Raw genomic sequence first — 18175 nt, forward strand, 5'->3', positions numbered from 1 at the left:
TGACCCTGACCACTGCTGTCAGGAGCTCTCCTCCACCAGATGAGCTGTCTCCAGGGGACACTTTGGGTCCCCTGCAGATACATCCAATATGACGTGCCCCACACATCGCAGACCATCCCTGATGCGACCAGATGCCCAGCATCATTACTGTTAGAAACATGAAAACTAGAACCACAAGATGCAGACCTATCAGGATGTCTAAGATTAAAAAGACTCACCCTACCAAGTGTTGGCGAGGCTGGGGAACAGGGGACTCCAGGTGGGAGTACAGAATGGCACAGCCACTTGGAAAAGTGTGTCAGTTAAGAATTTAAACACACGCTCTTCTAAGACTTAGCAGCTCCACGTTCAGCTCTTTATCCAGGGTGAAGTGAAAGTGCAAGAACACGGACAGATTTGCACATGAATGACGATGGACACCTTATTTATAATAGTCCAAAGTGGAAACCACCCAGGCGCCCATGACTGGGCGAGTGAGAGCCGATTCTGGAACAACTAAGGTGGATCTTGAAAACATCCCAGCAGAAGACACCGTACACTGAGCAGTAAGTCCTGCAGGAGCCTGTGATAAGTTCTGGATCAGGCACACCTTGTCTGTCATGGGGATGAAGCCGGTGGTTGCTTGGGTTGGAGGGTTGGGGATTCATTTCCAAGGGCACGTGGCCATCTCTGAAATGACGGTGGTGGCTGCAGGGAAATAGAATTAAAAGCAAAATCCAACCCCCACTCAGAGAGATGGGAGGGGAAGGAAGGGGGCCCACCTCGGGGTAGAGGAGCCAGAGGACCACGTCGTCATGGAACTCGCGTCGAGCCAGAGTGAGAGGCCCGTCAAGGCACTCTGCCAGGAGGCTGCAGAGACACTGGGAAAGCTGCCGTGGATGTGGCCCGGCAGGCCCAACCCTGCACACAGGTTCTCCAGAGGAGTAGCCTAGTCCCCAGGTGAGAGGGCTCTTTCCCCCAGTCCTCCAGCGTTCCTTGGTGAGGGGGGGTGGCCATCTGCATTTGCTAATTGGCTTTATCCAAAGGAAAAATAAACTTCTCACATCTCTATGACAGGAGGAGTTTGCAACTTGGAGTCAGGTGTCATCCTGGGTCCTGACACTGGGAAGAAGCTCGATTGGTTTTTAAAAAGATTTGCATATATTGTAAGGAGAGAGAGAAAGAACTTACAGTCACCATCGGCCTCCAAATCCTACCACATCCTGGAATTTAATCAACCATGGGTTGAAAATATACAGAAAAAAGATCACATCAGTCTTGAACATGTACAGACTTTTTTTTCTTGTTATTATCCCTAAACCATATACCATGTCAGGGCTTACACTGCGTAAGGTCTTGGACAAGCAGCCCAGGGACGAGTACGGGAGGATGTGCGGCAATTACATGCAGATATGCCATCATTTTGTAGATGAGCCTTGAGCATCTGTCTGGTTATTTGAGGGTGGCCCCGGGACGAATCCCCCCAGATGTGAGGAAAGACTATGCCGGGTTTCTGTTCTCACGACTGAAAGGCTCAGGGGTCACTCCAGGTAAACTGGGCTGGCTGGGCTGCATGAAATAACCCCACAAGAGACACAGATACCTTTTTCTTTGGGGTCACTGTGACGGCTCCTCTGACCTTAAGGGTCCGCAGAAAGAGAGAGAGCAAGAGCACGCGCTGACCCCTTTTATTGAGGAGAAGCTATTCAAATGAGGCGAGGGGTCAGGTTTCAGGGGGCTGAGTCTATCTTCATGATGTCCACTGTCAGCAGTTGACTGACACCTGGGTAGGCCACACCCAAGGGCACAGTAAGAGGAGGGGACACACACAAGGCACTTCCATGGAAGATTCTATCCTAAACAGGGCAAGGGGTTATATTACAAAGGAACAGGTGAGCCTAGCTTCACCCATGGGGCTGTAGCAAGACACACCCATGCACCCTCGAACCCAAGAAGGGTGGGGAAAGCTCTGCCACATTTCTGCGACTGAGCGCCTCAGCACCCAGACGGGGAGTGTGACTCAGTCACGTGTGAGGTTGGTCTCCCACAAGACTATACGAGTTTTCTAAAGTAAGTGGGCTGAGAGAGGGATCGGGAGGCAGACTCTTTCCGCAGGAGAGGCAGCAGAAGAATTAAGCCTCTTATGTTAAATTTGTATTTGCCCTTGTAAGTGTACATGCTCATCCGAGTTATCAACCTAGATACTAACACGTGTGCCTCTGAGCATAAGAACATCGCACCTGAAAAAGGTCATTTAAAACATGCCGCAAACACCTGCTCTTACCTAGGGCACCTTGGAGACCCTTCTGTGCGCTTCTTGAAACCCTCACGAATTTCTCTTGAGTTATTTTCACGGTCGTCGCGGTGTAAGGAAAGTTGTAGCCGGGTTGTACCCAGGTTCATATAACTCATATTAAAGAAATCCTCTTAAAGTTTTGTGATAAGGGAGCCTAATTCCTTCAAGTGACAGAAAAACGCAATTCAAAGGGAATTTAGTAAAGAACATTAAAATAATTTAATACCTACTGTTCCACAAAGCATAGAATAAGCTGTGCGCTTTCTTTCTTTCCTCCTCCCTCCCCATCCTCCCCAAATGGAACCGAGCAGAGCATCCACCAGGTCCTGGGTCTGGGGGCGGTGGGGCGGGGAATGCCGAGTGTGTGGTGATGAGAGGCAGATGTGGTCCCTGTCCTCAGGGAGACGATGGTGTAGAAAGGTAGCCAGGTGGGGAACCAAGAATGTCACTAAGAGTCATCATGCTGTATTGCAATAGGTGCCGAGGATCCCAAGGTGTAATGGAAGTGTGTGTGCGTGTGCATGTGTGTGCGCGTGTGCAGAACTAGCCTGGTAAGTTTGGAGACTGCCCTGGAGGCACTAGAGGAACCGCCTTACCTGGCTGCCCTCCTTCCTCCCTGAAGGCCTTATCCCTGCCCCTCAGCATTGCTGGCTCTGAACCCAGACACACCGTCTATTTCTCTGCTCTTTGAACACTGTGACCTTTGGAGTGTTGGAGCCATTTATTATTTATAGATTCCGAGGTCTGCAAATGTTAAATAGAAATGAAGACCAATTCTCAGGCCCAGGGTGGCTCTGCGAGGTTCATGGTCATTGCTGGTTATCATACACGGTCACCAACAGGAACCCTCAGCCAATGCATGTGGCTGGCGGGAGCCCAAGGACAGGTCAGTGCAGGGGCTGGGGGTGGGCTGGGGAAATGTGCCCAACCCAGGACCCTGGGTCTCACGAGCCAATTCTGAGTTCTGGGATGTGTCGGTCCTTATTTTCTCTTGGTCGTCAGATGAGGACCCTCGGAAGGACGCGACTGTACCAACAAATCGCCGTGCCCTGGGTTGCTTTCGTAGCCTCTGATTATTTCCAGCCCCGCAGACACTCTCCCAGTCTGTCTGACTGAACTCTTCAGCAAAAGGGTGACTTGTGCTCCTGGTTGTCACGGAGTCAGCGGCACCCACCAGCTCAGCTGGCGTCCTCGCAGGAGACGATTTGTAAAGAGAGCAGCCACACAGCCCCTCCACGACCTGGCGTGTCTCACACCTCTTCCTGTTTGTCCAGCAAGTTAATCTGCATGTGTCCTCTAAACACGGGGCTCACTGGCTTGTGTGGCTGAGGATGGGCCCAGCACGCGCAGAGGAGTCTCCTGGCCGAGAGGGAGCCTCGCAGCCTCTCCACCCTCCATAACCCCTTAAAATTTGGAAGGGTGGGAGGATGATGCGCACCCGGGAACAAGGTCACAGCTCTAGTGACCTCAGGAAACGGTCTCTGTGTCTCCCTTGCAACTGGCCACCAGTCTGGGGAAGTCGGCCTCACTGGGGTCAGAGCGTCCTTGCAGGGTGGTGTGGCTGAGCACCAGGCACGGCAAGGCCTTACTGCGTCTGTGCAGTGGGGGTTGCAATTTGTCTTTCTTTTTTTCTTACTTAAAAAATAGAGAAAAATGTCCTTAGGTTTGTCAACCAAAAAGGGCCAATTTCTAATAGTTTCATCATACTCCTGTTTTTAAAAATGGAGTCTTGATGTTTGTTGGTATTTAAAAATGTGGAGTTTATGCATAAACTATGGTTTTCTGGATTGAAAAATAGGAAAAGTCTGGCAAAAGCTGGGCTTCCATTCCTGCTCGGTGGCGTTTACCTGGTACTGACCCAGCCACTCCCAGCTGGTGGGGTCTGAGCTCCCCACTGGGTCCACTTCTCCCTTTAGCTTCCTGAACTCACTCGGTGATCTGCTTGACTCCTCTAGGAGGTGGGTTTTGACTTGTTTTTCTCTGCGATCCTCTTTCCCAGTCCACCATGGTCCCCTTGGTCTCTTGGCTTCTCTGATCTTCTCCCCGGGGATCCCAGTTCCTCTTCCTGTCTACCTTTCAACCAGAAGGTCAGTTTTTAAATTCCACCCGATTTCCACTGCTGGGGCCTTGGGTTGGATGGAAACGTGAGCTCCTCCAGGTGCCGCGCTGAGGAGCGGATCGATCGTCCCTGGTTATTGCTGGGAGGCAAGACTACAGCCTCTCCCCGCGTAATTCCAGCCTGTGGTGACTCTAAGGAAGGTGTCTCCCTTCCTCCTTCCCCATCCACCCTCTTAAGCCAGCATGGTGTGTCGGATGAGGACTGGATCCCGGAGCCGCCGTGGGGAGAGATTTATTTACTGGGAATGGAATGAGTGGGGGAAAATCCCCAAGATGACAATTTGGCGAATATAAAAAATTTACAAGACATTTTTACAAACCATCCTTAAACACAGCACAAAGAACTGGCCGGTCTATTCCTCCAGCATCTTAGAAATTTCTCTTCTCCCTGGAGCTGAGACTGACTTAACCTTCTGATCATTCTGCCCGCCCCTGTTGAGTCAGCGTTTCCCAGGATATTAAGAATGCTCAGGAGCATATTCTGATGACGTGCATCGCGTTACCGTGCCCTTGTCCGTGGCTCTGGACGGCTGGGCTGTTTCCTGTTCTCCATGTTCTCAACGACATCATGCACAGACCTGTGCTGGAGCCCTTCCCCATGATGGTTTCTGAAAGGGGGATTCTAGGTAAAGGGCTGGACCTCGTTAAGGGTGACCTATCAGCCCGTCCGCAGCACCGTCTGGTGTCTGGGTTGGTATCTGGGTTGGTATCTGGTTGCACAGATATTGTGCTACCTCGGACTGGAAGCAGGAGTGGGGGCGTTGGCTTAGGGATGCTGGATGGGGGGTGTTGGGACCTTTCCTGAATAGGAGGGATGGCCAGAATCCGAGGTTCCCTGCACGAGTGTGTTTATTTCTCTTAGAGATTTTCTGAAAAAAAAAATTTTTTTGGGGGGGGGGTCAATTTCTTCCACTGCCGAGGTCTTCCCCAAAATGGCGTGTGTCTTTATCCCTCCCTCCCTCCCTCCCTCCTTCCCTCCCCTTCCCTCCTCCTGTCCACTCCTCCCTCCTTTCTCTCTGCAGTAACCACCATGCACTGAGAGTCTGCGATGGACCAGACGCGGCTGGACGAGGCTCTTCATGTTGACATTCCTTGGATTGTCACCACAACCGTGTCAGGCATTTACGTCACCAGGACTTCACGTGTAGGAGAGGTGAGCCCCCGTGGGGTCTCCCAGCATGTGAGCGCGCTCCCGGCAGGCCAGCCGCAGAGCGAAATGGACTCACCGTGCGCCCATGCTGCCCGTGGAACTCTGGACGGGGCTCCTTGCTGGTCAGACGCAGGGGCCAGCTGGCTGGGGCTGCCATGCTCCCTTGGCACTTTATACGTGTATATGACACGGATCCTGTTGAAATGTCCTGGGGGGTCACTTACCATGGCCTGAAAGTCTTTTCTTGGGAGGGGTAGATAAAGTCTAAAGCTTCCCAATCAAAAAGGGGTATCAAGTGCCCGGAAGACCAAAGACCTGTACTTACTGCCATCTGCACAAAGTCCTTCCCCAGAGTGGATGGCACTGGGGACACAGGCAGAGCCCCCCGGGGAAGGGGCACGCAGCAGTGGATCGTGGGTGAAGCGAGTTGACACGTGCTTTTATTTCCCTCGGTTTCCCCTTTCCTTTTCTTCCCAGGAAAGAAGTTAATGGGATCGGGAAGGTCCCACTGTGCCTGATAAAAAGTGGTTGAAACGAGTCCGGGGTGTGACCCTGGAAGGTGACCACACCTCTCTGAGGGTCCATTTCCTCCTGCCTGGAATAAACAATGATTCAAATCTTAATGACTGTCTCCAGATCGGACGTAACACGTGTGACTTACGTGGCCGAGGGTCTGGAGTTACTTTCTGATCTCGGTATCACTGTTACTGTCTCCCTCTCTGTCCTGGCTCATAGCTTTCCTCTGCCTGGCTCCCCTGCCCCCGGACACTCTCTCTCTGGTTGGTGGGAGTTCTAGGAATGGCTTCTACCTCTCCAGAGCTTGGAGACCAGGCTTCCCAGACGCACAGCAGAGGGAGGTGATAGAGATATTTAATATACGAAGCTGAGAGCTGACCGTGCTGCCCTGGAGAAAACCCAGGGTGTTGGGTAAAGACGTCTGGGGTGAGGTGACTGGGGGCTTTACAGAGGAGGTGGCACTTGGCTGAGCCATGACTCGAGTGACAGGAGGAGCAGAGCCATGGCACACTTGCTGCAGTGACACAAGGTGCCAAGGTGGGGCAGGGGCTGGTGGGTTCCAGAGTGCCCAGGAGGCAGCGTGAGGATGCCAGGTGGGTCTGGAGGGTGGGCGGGGCAGATCCAGGGAGGAGGGCGGGGCTGACGGCGTCTGTATGAGCGGCAGGTTTGCTGCTGAGTGCAGCAGAAGGAGGGGGCAGAGCAGAAGGCAAAGAGGGTTGGCTTGGGAGAGGGAGAGGGAGAGAGGGAGGGAGAGAGAGGGAGGGAAAGGGAGAGAGGGAGAGGGAGGGGGAGAGGGAGAGAGAGGGGGAGAGAGGGGAGGAGAGAAGGGGGAGAGAGGTAGAAAGGGAGAGAGGGAGGTAGGGAGGGGGAGAAAGAGGGGGAGAGAGGGGGAGAGAGAGGGAGGGAAAGGGAGAGAGGGAGAGGGAGGGGGAGAGGGAGAAAGAGGGGGAGAGAGGGGAGGAGAGAAGGGGGAGAGAGGTAGAAAGGGAGAGAGGGAGGTAGGGAGGGGGAGAGAGAGGGAGAGAGGGGGAGAGAGAGGGAGAGAAGGGTCTCACGGAGCCTCCTGTAGCTGAGCAGGGGGGTGTGACCATGGGAGACTCAGAACCACGTTGTGGGAGAAGGTCGGAAGGGTCCAGCCAGGGCCGGGGTCAGGAGAGGCAGATATTCTTGAGTCCAGGCCAATGAAGAACCCACAGGCCGCATCTTCCCAAAAATGCAGGATCAGTTTAGCCAAAGGATGAGCCGATGCCGCCTCCCTTTCTGCTTGGCTCTGGGGCGGCGACCGACCGCAGAACACCTTGGAGAAAGGTGCCAGCCTCCAGGTTCTCTAATTCCATTTCTAAAATAGCTCTGAAGCCTTTGCCTGCTCATGGCCGGATAATTAGAACTAATGAAGTGAATTTAGGGGTGTGCATCGGGGCTGAGCCGGGAGTCTGCTGGTGATTACAGATGCGCTGGGCCCTCGGCAGGTGATTGTTGAGCGACCCTCCTTCATTTGTATTCATAGAGGTGAGGAGCGGTTTCCTGAGGCTGGCAAACCTTGCAGAGGCACCGCTCACACGTTAGGTTTTAGCATTTGGAATTCTTCACTACACCTGAAGAGTTCTGGGGTTGTACCCACCGGTTACAAATGACTAAGCATGGGACATTCTGTCCTACGTGCTTATTCTGCAAGTAATGGATTTGAGAGATGGGACCTGAGAGAGAGGAAGGGCAGGATGGAGAGGGAAGGAGAGCGATTCATTTGTGTTCATATCTGTAAGTGTTGATTGAGCCCCTATTAGGTGCCAGACCCCTTGATGCACCAGATTTGTGTCCAAGATACTGAGGATCAATAAACAAAACGGACAAGGTCTCGCCTTTCCTGCACTTACTGTTCTAGTTGGTGGAAACAAAACCAGGAAGAATATTGGGTGGTAAACCCTGTGCAAGGATAGAAATAGATGGGTCAGAGGGCGCCCGGTGGTCAAGGTTGAGTTCTAACCCGAGATCCAATGACGCAAGAAGGAAACAGACCCGTAAAAACAGACGGGAGACCCTCTGAGGTTAAGGGAGCCCTCGTTCCCACTGCAGCGAGGTGTGAGCCTGTGCGCCTGGGCAAGGCTTCGGGAGGGGAAGGGTTAAGGCTCTGTTACCAGTACCCGGGGGCCATTAGGGGCTTGTGGTTGGGGAGCAGATCTCCTCTGTTCTCAAAGTTCTCTTTGATGTTCGTTGGGAATAACCTGTTGAGAAAGCAGGAGAACCTTCCAGGAGGTGCCAGCAGTGCCCGGTCAAGACAGGAGGGTGGCTTGGATCACCCTGGCGGAGATGGAGCGTTGGGAGTAGCCAGCCGCTGACTTGAAGGGTCAGGTTGGCTGATGAGAACAGAGGAATCGAGTGGCCTTCCCGGGGTGCAGGAAGGAGGCCTCGTCAAGTCCTTCAGGGTTGTGCCCGAGTGGCTAAGAGATGTTGGTGCCCTGTCCCAGGTGGAGGGACCTGGAGGAAGAGCAGATGGGAGGGGCGGCCTGGATGTCAGTGTCCAGGGCCAGCTGCCATGACATCAGATGTGTGTCAATCAGACAATGGAGTAGAGAAGCTCAGACAGAGGGATGGTGACATGGCTCAGTGGAGGTGAAGGGGACAGAAGGAAGACTCAGGGTGGAGTGGAAGGTCCTTCTGGCCACTTGGCTCCAGAGCCTGGACCTCACTCTGTGTTAGCACAGGATTGAACACATCCTAAGGGACCCCAAACCCACAGGGCTGTGTCCTTGCTCTTGTTCTTGTCACCAAGTCCCACTGCCAATTACCAGTCTGCTCCCACATCCCTTGAGGAGGGACAGTGGGTGTGTGGCCCCCCGCAGCCATGTGGCTGGTATGGCTGCAGCGGGAACCCCCCTGTCTGCCTCCATTCTCCCGGTGAAGTCCACTGCCTCCCGTGCCCGGGCGAGAGGACGTGGGATGAGCTCGGCCCGCCCCCGGTGAAGACTGCCTCGTCGGCACAGGAACCACAGCGGCGAGGTGTGTTCGGCACCAGCCAAGTGCCCACACAGGGCTAAACTCAGCATAGGGAGGAGAAGGACTACAAGGGAGAGCAGGAAACTTCTTCTGATTCATTCCGTTTCCAGCCTGACATGCAGGAGGCCATCGTGGGCAGGACAATTACGTCGCAATATGGCCCAGCTAAGCGTAAGAGTTGTTCTAACGGGAAGGTCAGGAAATCCAATGGCAAACGTTGGGGGGGTGGAACGAGGTCCTGGAGGCGAGGTCTAATTATCCTGGCTGTGTCAATTTCAGAGCCGGTGGCTGGCCTCAGAGATCCCATGTCCCCAGGCTCTAGTGAGATAGTCATTTAATAGTAGAAGGAATCGTGGGGAGCGTTTATAATAGCTTGGCTCTGGGGCTGCACGCCACTCGGCGGGAAGGTGGAGGCGCGGGTCTCTCTGCACCTCTGCTCTGGGCACGTGAATGCCCGTGAGGGTTGGCTGCTGGTGGGGTCCCCGGGGGCGCTGGCTGTCCCCCCCTGCCTGCACATCTCCTGCGTTCCCCCAGGCACTTCAGTGCGGGGGCTGCTGCTTCTGAGGTGGAAGGGAGCCCGTGACGAGTACCTCCCGGTCCTCAGGGACGTGGGAGCACAGCGCCGCGCAGGGCCTAGAGCTGGAGGGACGCACCCACTCCTTCAAGGGAAAGGGCAGATCCCCCGGGGCCACCTGAGGAGACTCGGCAACCGCAGGCTCGTCCCACTCTGGGACCTTGGGCATCCATCTCAGACCTCAGACTCCCAAGCCCGCAGTCTCCTCTCCTCCCTCCCTAGGAACGCCTCTTATTTATGTACTGGGCACTGAAACCGGGGTCCTTAATCACTGAGCTACACCCCAAGCCTTTTTTATATTTTATTTTGAGACAGGGTCTCGCTCAGTTGCTGAGGCTGGCTTTGAACTTGAGATCCTTCTGCCTCAGCCTCCGGGGCGGCTGGGATCACAGGTGAGCGCTACTGTGCCCGGCTCCATCCCTCTCACCTCCTGCAGGTCGGATGTGGGAGGCAGGGCGGGAGGGGTGGGGGGGAATGATCCCAGATGGTGCCCCAGGGGCCCCCCATCCACGAGGCCCTGATTCTAAGCTCCCTCCCTCCCTGCCTTATTCCCACCCCACCCACGCCACTGACTTAAAAACCATTTCCTGATACTGTGGGATTTAGCATATTCAGGGACTTCAGGATCTGGTCCAAGTCCCCTCCAACACAGGGTCCTTCACTGTCACCCCCTGAGGGGGATGTCCTTATTCTTGACCACTTCTCAGGCAGGGATTCTCAGACAGGGATGACTTTGCCCCCTATCCTTCAGGGGACATGTGGCAATATTGGGGGATCTTGGCCCGTCTCAATCCAAACCCTACCTAGCCACGGCTTCATCGTTGAAATATGCCTATGCCGACAGCCTCAAAATCATCGAATTCCCATGACCCCGAGCCTGTGAGCACCTTAGGAACTCCAGTGCTCATCATGACAGACGCAGAGTAGGACTTCTGTCCACTAGAGGAGGGACGGTGCTGGCATCTCAAGTGAAGGAAACGCCACGCAGGTCACCAGCGACCAGGGCTCCCGGTGGATGCTAATGAGCAGGATCTGGGGCGTGGCCATGAGCCCTGCAGGAGCGAGATCCCTGGTTGACCATGCGTCAAGTGTCCCTGATGTTCTGTCCCTTGCCCGCAGATCTTGTCCTTATTGTGTGTTTGTGAGTCTGTAAGATGTCACTGGTCGCAGGATGAGAGACCTCCTCTTGGCCCTCGGTGGGGGCACAGAGCCAGGAGGCTGAGGTGGCACTAGATTGGCGTCCGCTTCCCGAAATGTCAACGCCGGAAGGATGCGTTCTAAAAGGACCACCCTTTGGATTACCTTTTTAAAAAGAAGGGTGGTTTGCTGAGAGATCAGTGGTCTCCAACGTCTTCTGTTTGTGGGGCCCACTAGAGTTTTTAGAGCATTTCTCCACAATGTGCATTTGTTTTCCTTTTTATAAGTCACAAACATGAACTACTGCATCTACGTGTTATGTACATTATCCAACAGATATAAGAACGGAGGCTCAACGGGCCATGATACACACTTTCTATACGCATGCCAATAAGGGGCAGGAGGGGAGTGAACCTCAGAGGTCAGAGCTGACCCTGAGTGGATCAAAGGGAGGACAGCCACTCCCCCTGCCCTTCACCTGCAGTCAAGGTCGTGTGCTGGGTTGTCTTCTTCCTGTCGCGGTCAGCACCCAGCTTCTGCTCACTGACTTGTATTTTGCGCATGATGCACTGCAGCCAGCGTTACAGCGGACGGGCTCCCTGGACTAGGTGGTCCAACCATCCATCCCTCCAAAGAGGAGCAGAGAGGGCAAGAGGCTGGGCGGAGGCTCTGCCATGCACTTGTTAGGGGCTGAGAGGACACCCCAACCTGGATCTCTGGCTCTTTGCTTGCCAACAGATCAGTTGGGAAAATGCTGTTTTAGGTCAAATGATTTACAAGAGTAACCTGAGCTCAGGACCAGTGGGAAGACAATTTTTTTGCTTTCTTTTAAATTATTGGGAAATGTGTTTAATATGAAGTGGGTGAATATGAAGGTCCTGCCATGGGTTTCACTGGGTCCCTCCAAGATCCGCACATGGATTCCTCCCTCCTGTAAATTAGAACGTGATTGTGTTTGGATACAGAAGTTTAAAAGAGGTGACTTAGTTAGAATTAGGGCCACAGGGTGGGACTTGATCCAATCTGATAGATGTCCCTATGAAAAGAGGCCGTCTGGACACAGACACCGGGGAGCGTGTGTACCGAGGAGACGCCACGTGAGGACCACACAGGAAGGCAGCCATCTGCAAGAGGCCGCAGAGTGAAACCTGTCCCACGGACATCTTGGTCTTGGACTTCCAGCCTGCACAACTGTGCAAAAACAAATGTCCCTTAATTAAACCGGCCAGTCTGCGGTGCTTTGTGATGGCTGGCAGACCAAGACAGCCCCTTTCACTTCTGTGACAAGGCCCTGGTAGTGTCTGTCTCCCCGTGTCTCAGTCAGCTCCCCTGAACGCTGGGTGGTGCAGACAGAGATCAGCTTCCACGTACACATAATAAACAGGAGCTAATAGGAGTTAGGGCCCAGCTGAGCCGTGGGTGCTCCAAAGCGGTGCTGGGAGTTATCCCTGGGGCTGCTGGAGCCACGGCTGGGTGGGGGCTGCCGGGAGTGCTCTGATGGTGGCGCCGTGTCACTTCCTGTCTCACAGGAAGGGCAGAGAGCAGGAGAGGAAACCAGACCCATGGCAGGAGATGTGGGCCAGGAGTCTCATCCCTGCCAGCCGCCTCCTTTGTCATCTTGTCAATCCAGGAAGTAGTTTTAGCTCCTACTCTGCGCCAGGTGCCACACCGTGGCCCGGGCTCTGGTGGTGGGCTCGGCAGACATGGCTGCCTTCCTGCTCACGGAGCTCCGGGTCCGGGTGCGCTGTGGGTCTCTGCATCCTCCAGGTCTCAAACTGCCTTCTTCCTTCAAACCGGAGCGAGGCGAGGAGACAGCAGGCTGCTTCTTCCAGTGTTTTCCTTTGTTTCCGTCCCTGACAGCCATACTTCACGTCGGACAGGGGAAATGGTTCTTCTCGACAGTGACAAATTCATGAGTTTTGACTGTTCGTGAAGTTCCCTAATTAGTTCTTTATAGACTTCTATTGGCAACTAAATTTGTGTTTTGAGTTAGGGATGGGCGTTCAGATGAACTGCCACTGGGCACGGCGCTCCCTCGGCGCCACTCACGCTCCCCGGCTCCGCCGTTCATCTCCTGCTCACCAGCCAGCAGGCAGCACCGCCGTCTCCTGGTGACGCTCAGCAGGAGTTACCAAGGCACACGAGACAGCGCCAGTGCCGGCCTGTCGTCACCGAAGCCCTGGGCCATCTCCCCAGCAACCTGGCAGGGGCTCCCGTGCTCTCTCCGCACCGCGGGGGTTACTTTTTAATGACTTTATTTTCATGGGTGGCTTGGCATCTGCACCACCATCAAGAGCTCCATGTGGAGAAGCAAATTGAGGAAAGGAGCTACAGTGTGCCTTAGTCCAGAGAGAGAGGGGGAGAGAGAGAGAGAGAGACAGACAGACATAGGGAGACACACACCAGTGGACTCAAAGAAGGAAAGAAGGTCACTGTGTGTCAAGTGCGTGCTCTGAGCGGGGCGTGGTGCTCGGGACCCCAGCTTCACTGCCTTATTTATTCTCAGCATGACTCTGCGAACAAATGTCATGGCTTCCCCGGCTTTTCAAGTGCAAAACTGAGTTAGGTTAAATAAAGGGCCAAGCAAGCGCACAGTTCTTCAAGTGAGGGGCCAGTCGGGAGATTCACGAGAACTAGGAAAGAGAGACGGGGAGGGTGACACAGACTCAGGAAGAGATGGCCGGGAGGCAGCAGAGCCTGGGAAAATACAGAGATGGAAAGAAGTGTGCCGAAGGGGACTGAGGCAGTTGACCTACAGAAAAAGAGAGGAGACAGAGAGGGAGAGAGAAAGATAAGGAAACGGGAGTATTTTTGCAAATATCATTCCATGGAAGACGGAAATGTCTGGGGAACACGAGAGCCAGGGTCGTACGATTATCAAATTACCAAGCTCCAGCCATTTTCTTTTCTTTCTTTCTTTTTTTATATTTTTCAATAGAATTTATTTGTAATTGGAAATTATTATTCAAATCACTATTGAAACGTAGGTACAGTTAAAGAAAACATGTAAAAATTGGTTCACAACAAAAGCAATTCTTAATTTTCTTATCTTTCCATGAGAATTAATAGTCCACTTTATTTCCTATAAGTTCTTTGAACTTTAAAATAAAAATATAAAATTATAAAGAAAAAAAAGAACCTCAAATAGAAATGTTTATTAAAAAACTATATGGGGAAATAAAGAGTTAATATTTTCAGAATTTGACAAAACATCTAGGAAAAAAATCAATAAGTATAATTAGTATGGGACTAAAATATAGTAAGATTTCTTATAAAGAAGAAAATAACTTGTTCATTAGGAAATGAAGAGAACAGGCAATAATAGCATAATCTAGGTTCAGAACCAGAATTGTACAGCAATAGAGAAACAATACAGAAACACATCAAACTGAATACTAATGAGGAAACTCCTTTGGCACCAACGGAGGGCCTGGGCACATACATGAAAAATGATGAGGGCTGGGGTTGTAGCTCAGTGGTAGAGTGCTTGCTTCCCACGAGGCACTGGGTTCAATTCTCAGCACCACATAAAATAAATACATAAAATAAAGATATTGTGTTTTTTTTTTCTTTTTTCCACATTTTTATTGATGCGTTATAGTTGCACTTAATGATGGGATTTGTGATTACATATTCATACATGCACACAATATCCAGCCATTTTCTAAACCAGGCTCACATGACCGTTCACGTTGTCGAAATGCTGAAAGGGGCTAAATGACGAACGGTGGGACACACAGTCGCATTCGGAGACCAGGTGCGTATTCAGCACTCTGACCCCAGCGCGTTTCTCCCAGGGTGGGAGGTCAGCATGGCGTTCTGCAGGGCTTCGAGGTGGGGGAAGGAGGGACGAGGGGTGGAAGGAGAGGTCATCCGAGTTCCTTTCACACCCGCCCCCCCAGAGGCCAGCTGGCTTGGGCCTCCTGGTGGCTGTAACCAGAGAGCTCGGGGCGCACCGAGTGCCTGGGAACCAATTCTGGTACCTGTTTTATGGGTGACATTTCTCTATAGCATCCTGGGTCCTCGGGGTACCACATTTGTTAGGTAGATAAGGGAACCTGGGCATGGGAGGTCCCCAGATACGCCAAGTTTACACACTTCCAGGGCATAGCGCTGGGACAAGGGCCTGAGAAGCCAGCTTCAGGAGCCCGTCCCTAGACCCACACTGAAGTGAAAGAACATGACAGCTCTGGAGAGATGGGACTCTGCAGGAGGAGCCACAGGAGCTGTCTCCAGGACCCTGATGGCAAGGAGGCTCTGGGTGATGGATGGCGTGGGCATCCATCATGTGGTCAGGTCAAATGTCCAGTTTTGCAATAAAAAATGCTGGCGAGGTTGTACACTTGTACATTGCTGGTGGACGGCAGACCAGTGCAACCACTCTGCAAAGCAGTGTGGAGATTCCTCAAAAGGCTAGGGATGGAACCACCAGAGGACCCACTATCCCCCTCCTGGGTGTTTTCCCAAAGAACTAAAATCAGCACACTATGGCAATATAGCCACCGCCATACGTTACCGCAGCATAATTCACAATAACCGAGTCACGAAATCAACCCAGGTGCCCATTTACAGACGAATGGATGAAGAAGTTGTGGTCTGTAGACTAGAGTTCTACTCAGCCATAAGGAAGGATGAAATCAGGGCATTTGTTGGTAAATGATGGAAATGGAGAACATCGTGCTAAGTGAGATAAGCCAGACCTAGAAACTCAGTGGTCGAATATTTCCTCTCCTGGGTGGAAGCCAGAGTAAAATAAAGGAAAGGAGGAGGGAAGGCCAGGGTATCCTAAAGAGATAGGGAGATCAGGGATGCAGAGGAAGAGGTCAAGAGGCAGAGTGGAGGAAGAGGAAAGGGTGGCAAGTGCAGAATGGATTCTTATAAAGCCATGTTGTGTGCCTACATAGACATACCACAGGGAATTTCACCTTTAAGTATAAGTAAGAACCACCAACCCCAAATGAATAAACAGGTGAGTGGAAGGAAGTCTGGCAGAGTAGAGAAAAGAAAGGTGGAGGGGAGGGAAGATGGGAGGGGACAGGGAGGACATGAACTGCAGTTGAATTCCAGGCAGGCATGACTTTGTCAGGACGGACACAGCTACTACGCGTAACTACCCAGCTCTAATAAGAAAGTCCACAGTTTTAGTAGAAAATTAAACTAAATTAGCTGGGACACAAAGACCAGTAGCCTTGTAATTCCTCACCAGGTGCAAGCAAGCCATGCTGATTGGCCACCACTGTCCTTGACACCAAGTGCTGCTGCTGAGGCCCTGAAGCCACAATGCTGGAGCTCAACGCAGGCACAGACACCTTCTCTACATGTGCTTGACGTCGATTTGAGCCATAATCTGTCAAAAGACCCGGTCCTGGATCAACAGGGCATTTGGAAACACAACAAGAACATTGGTTAACGAAAGTAACAAGGTCCCAAGAGCACAGCACTGAGCCTCGTCCCCAGGTGAGAACTGCTGGGGGGACAGGGGAAGTCCAGGTGAGGAGCGTGGGCTGTGCAGGTACGCGGACTTGCGTTTGAACTTGAACTCTGCCACTGATTAGCTGCGAGATCTTGCGAACATGACCAGATTACTCTGACACGCAGTTTGACTTCAAATCTCGCGCGGTCGGTCAACCATTATGTGACAAAATCAGGGGTTGCTCAGAACACAGGCCTTGATCCTGAGCAAACAGGTGATGACCTGTGTTGATGAGGACGACATCGGGACCATCCCCGGAGGAGGTTGTGGAAATGGGTCAGGGATGGAGTGGCAGGAAGGGCTTTCTGCATGAGGGGAACTTGAGCTATCGTCATCGTCATCGTCATCATCGCTGTTGACAGCAGCTCTTGAATATTAATTATGGGCCAGCGTGAGACCAAAGAACCCACATGTTCTCCTTTTCCTTCTCAGGGGCATCTTGAATTATTTATCTTACAATACACAAAGGCAGCCTGAAGCCAGCCTCCAGAGGCCCCGAGCTTGCTCAAGGTCACAGGGCTAGGAGAGAGCAGAGACTCGAGCCCATGTCCGCTGGACTGCCCAGTGTCCTCAGGAACATCACAGCTACAGCTTTATGCTCTAGCTGAATTTCTAAAATGTAGTTGATTGGATTTTTCCCTTAAAAATGGAGTTTTACTTTACCGCGGGCCTCTATGATGATTTCAGAGATGATTCATCTTCATCACTGATATGTCTTTGATTGACACCAGCTTTTCCAGCTGTAGTTTATGTTATTTGTGGTCCAAAGGCTCTCTCAGTCTCTCTGCCAAGTAGTTAATGGGTATGATCATGTTTGAGTGCACCCAGGGATCTTGCTGCTACATGTTCCCCTGGTAGAATGACGACTTCCATTGTTCTGGGAGCACAGGGCCCTGAATTATCAGAGGAGTGTGTCTATCCATTGAAACCACACTTAATTGATGCCAACACACTGCTATTGCTCGCCTGAAGATCCTTTTCCTGATTCCAGTATCAAAAGACTACAGTGGAGAGTCCCTCTGCATTCGTTAATAAGATTTTTTTTTTTTCAATAACAAACTCAATTTGAGTCAGCTTGAGCAAGAAGCGATTTGTTGGAAGGACATGGGGGCATTTCAGAGAATCCAAGGAAATGTTGAACAACCAGGTCTAAAAATAAAATTCAAAAAAAATGGGCTGCTCCGGGGACCTATATACAGGGAGTTTCTACTTCATTCATCTTGAGTTCTGCAACCGAATCTCTAAAGCTGGGTTAGGAGCTTCTCTTCCAGAAGCTTCCTCACTAGCATTTCATGCCTAACCTCAGCCACCTGCTGGGCTACCCTACACCAGTTCACCAGAACCAATTAGTAAAATTTCAGGAATTTTTCGAATCAGTTGTTATACAATTGGTAACTTCAAATTGGCCACAGGAGTATTTACACCAAGGGAATTGGCCAGTGTCTCAAGTTAGGGTTTTATTTTATGTTTTTTTTCCTGGAGAGGTGGTTTACCAGCCGACCCTACTATAGACTATGCATGGAGCGACCCTTTAAGAACATAAACTTGGAATCAGACTTGGTGTATTTGGGATCTCATTCGACTTCTCTCTTGCTGCAGAATCTTGCAAGCTTCTTAGTCTGCCTGAATCCTCAGCTTCTCACCTGTAAGGACAAAGAACTAATTCTACCAACACATATGAGGACTGACGGAGTGAACCCTGGTGTAGTCCATGGAAAGCACTCTGTGTCCATTAGCGGTTTCCACACTGCTTGGCCTGGGTCTTTTGATTTGATTTCTATCTTCTGGGGCCTAAGCACCTCACAGACCTTGACAACACAAGACACTTGAAGTCTTGATGCAGGAAGGAGACAGGAAGGGTAGAGTGGTGCCGTGGGAAATGGGCCCATTCTGGCTCCGTGGTGTGTCCCCAGCATCTAGAAATGTGCCACACGCATA

The sequence above is a fragment of the Marmota flaviventris genome, chromosome 19 (genome assembly GCF_047511675.1).
Source record: "Marmota flaviventris isolate mMarFla1 chromosome 19, mMarFla1.hap1, whole genome shotgun sequence".
Classification (NCBI taxonomy): Eukaryota; Metazoa; Chordata; class Mammalia; order Rodentia; family Sciuridae; genus Marmota; species Marmota flaviventris.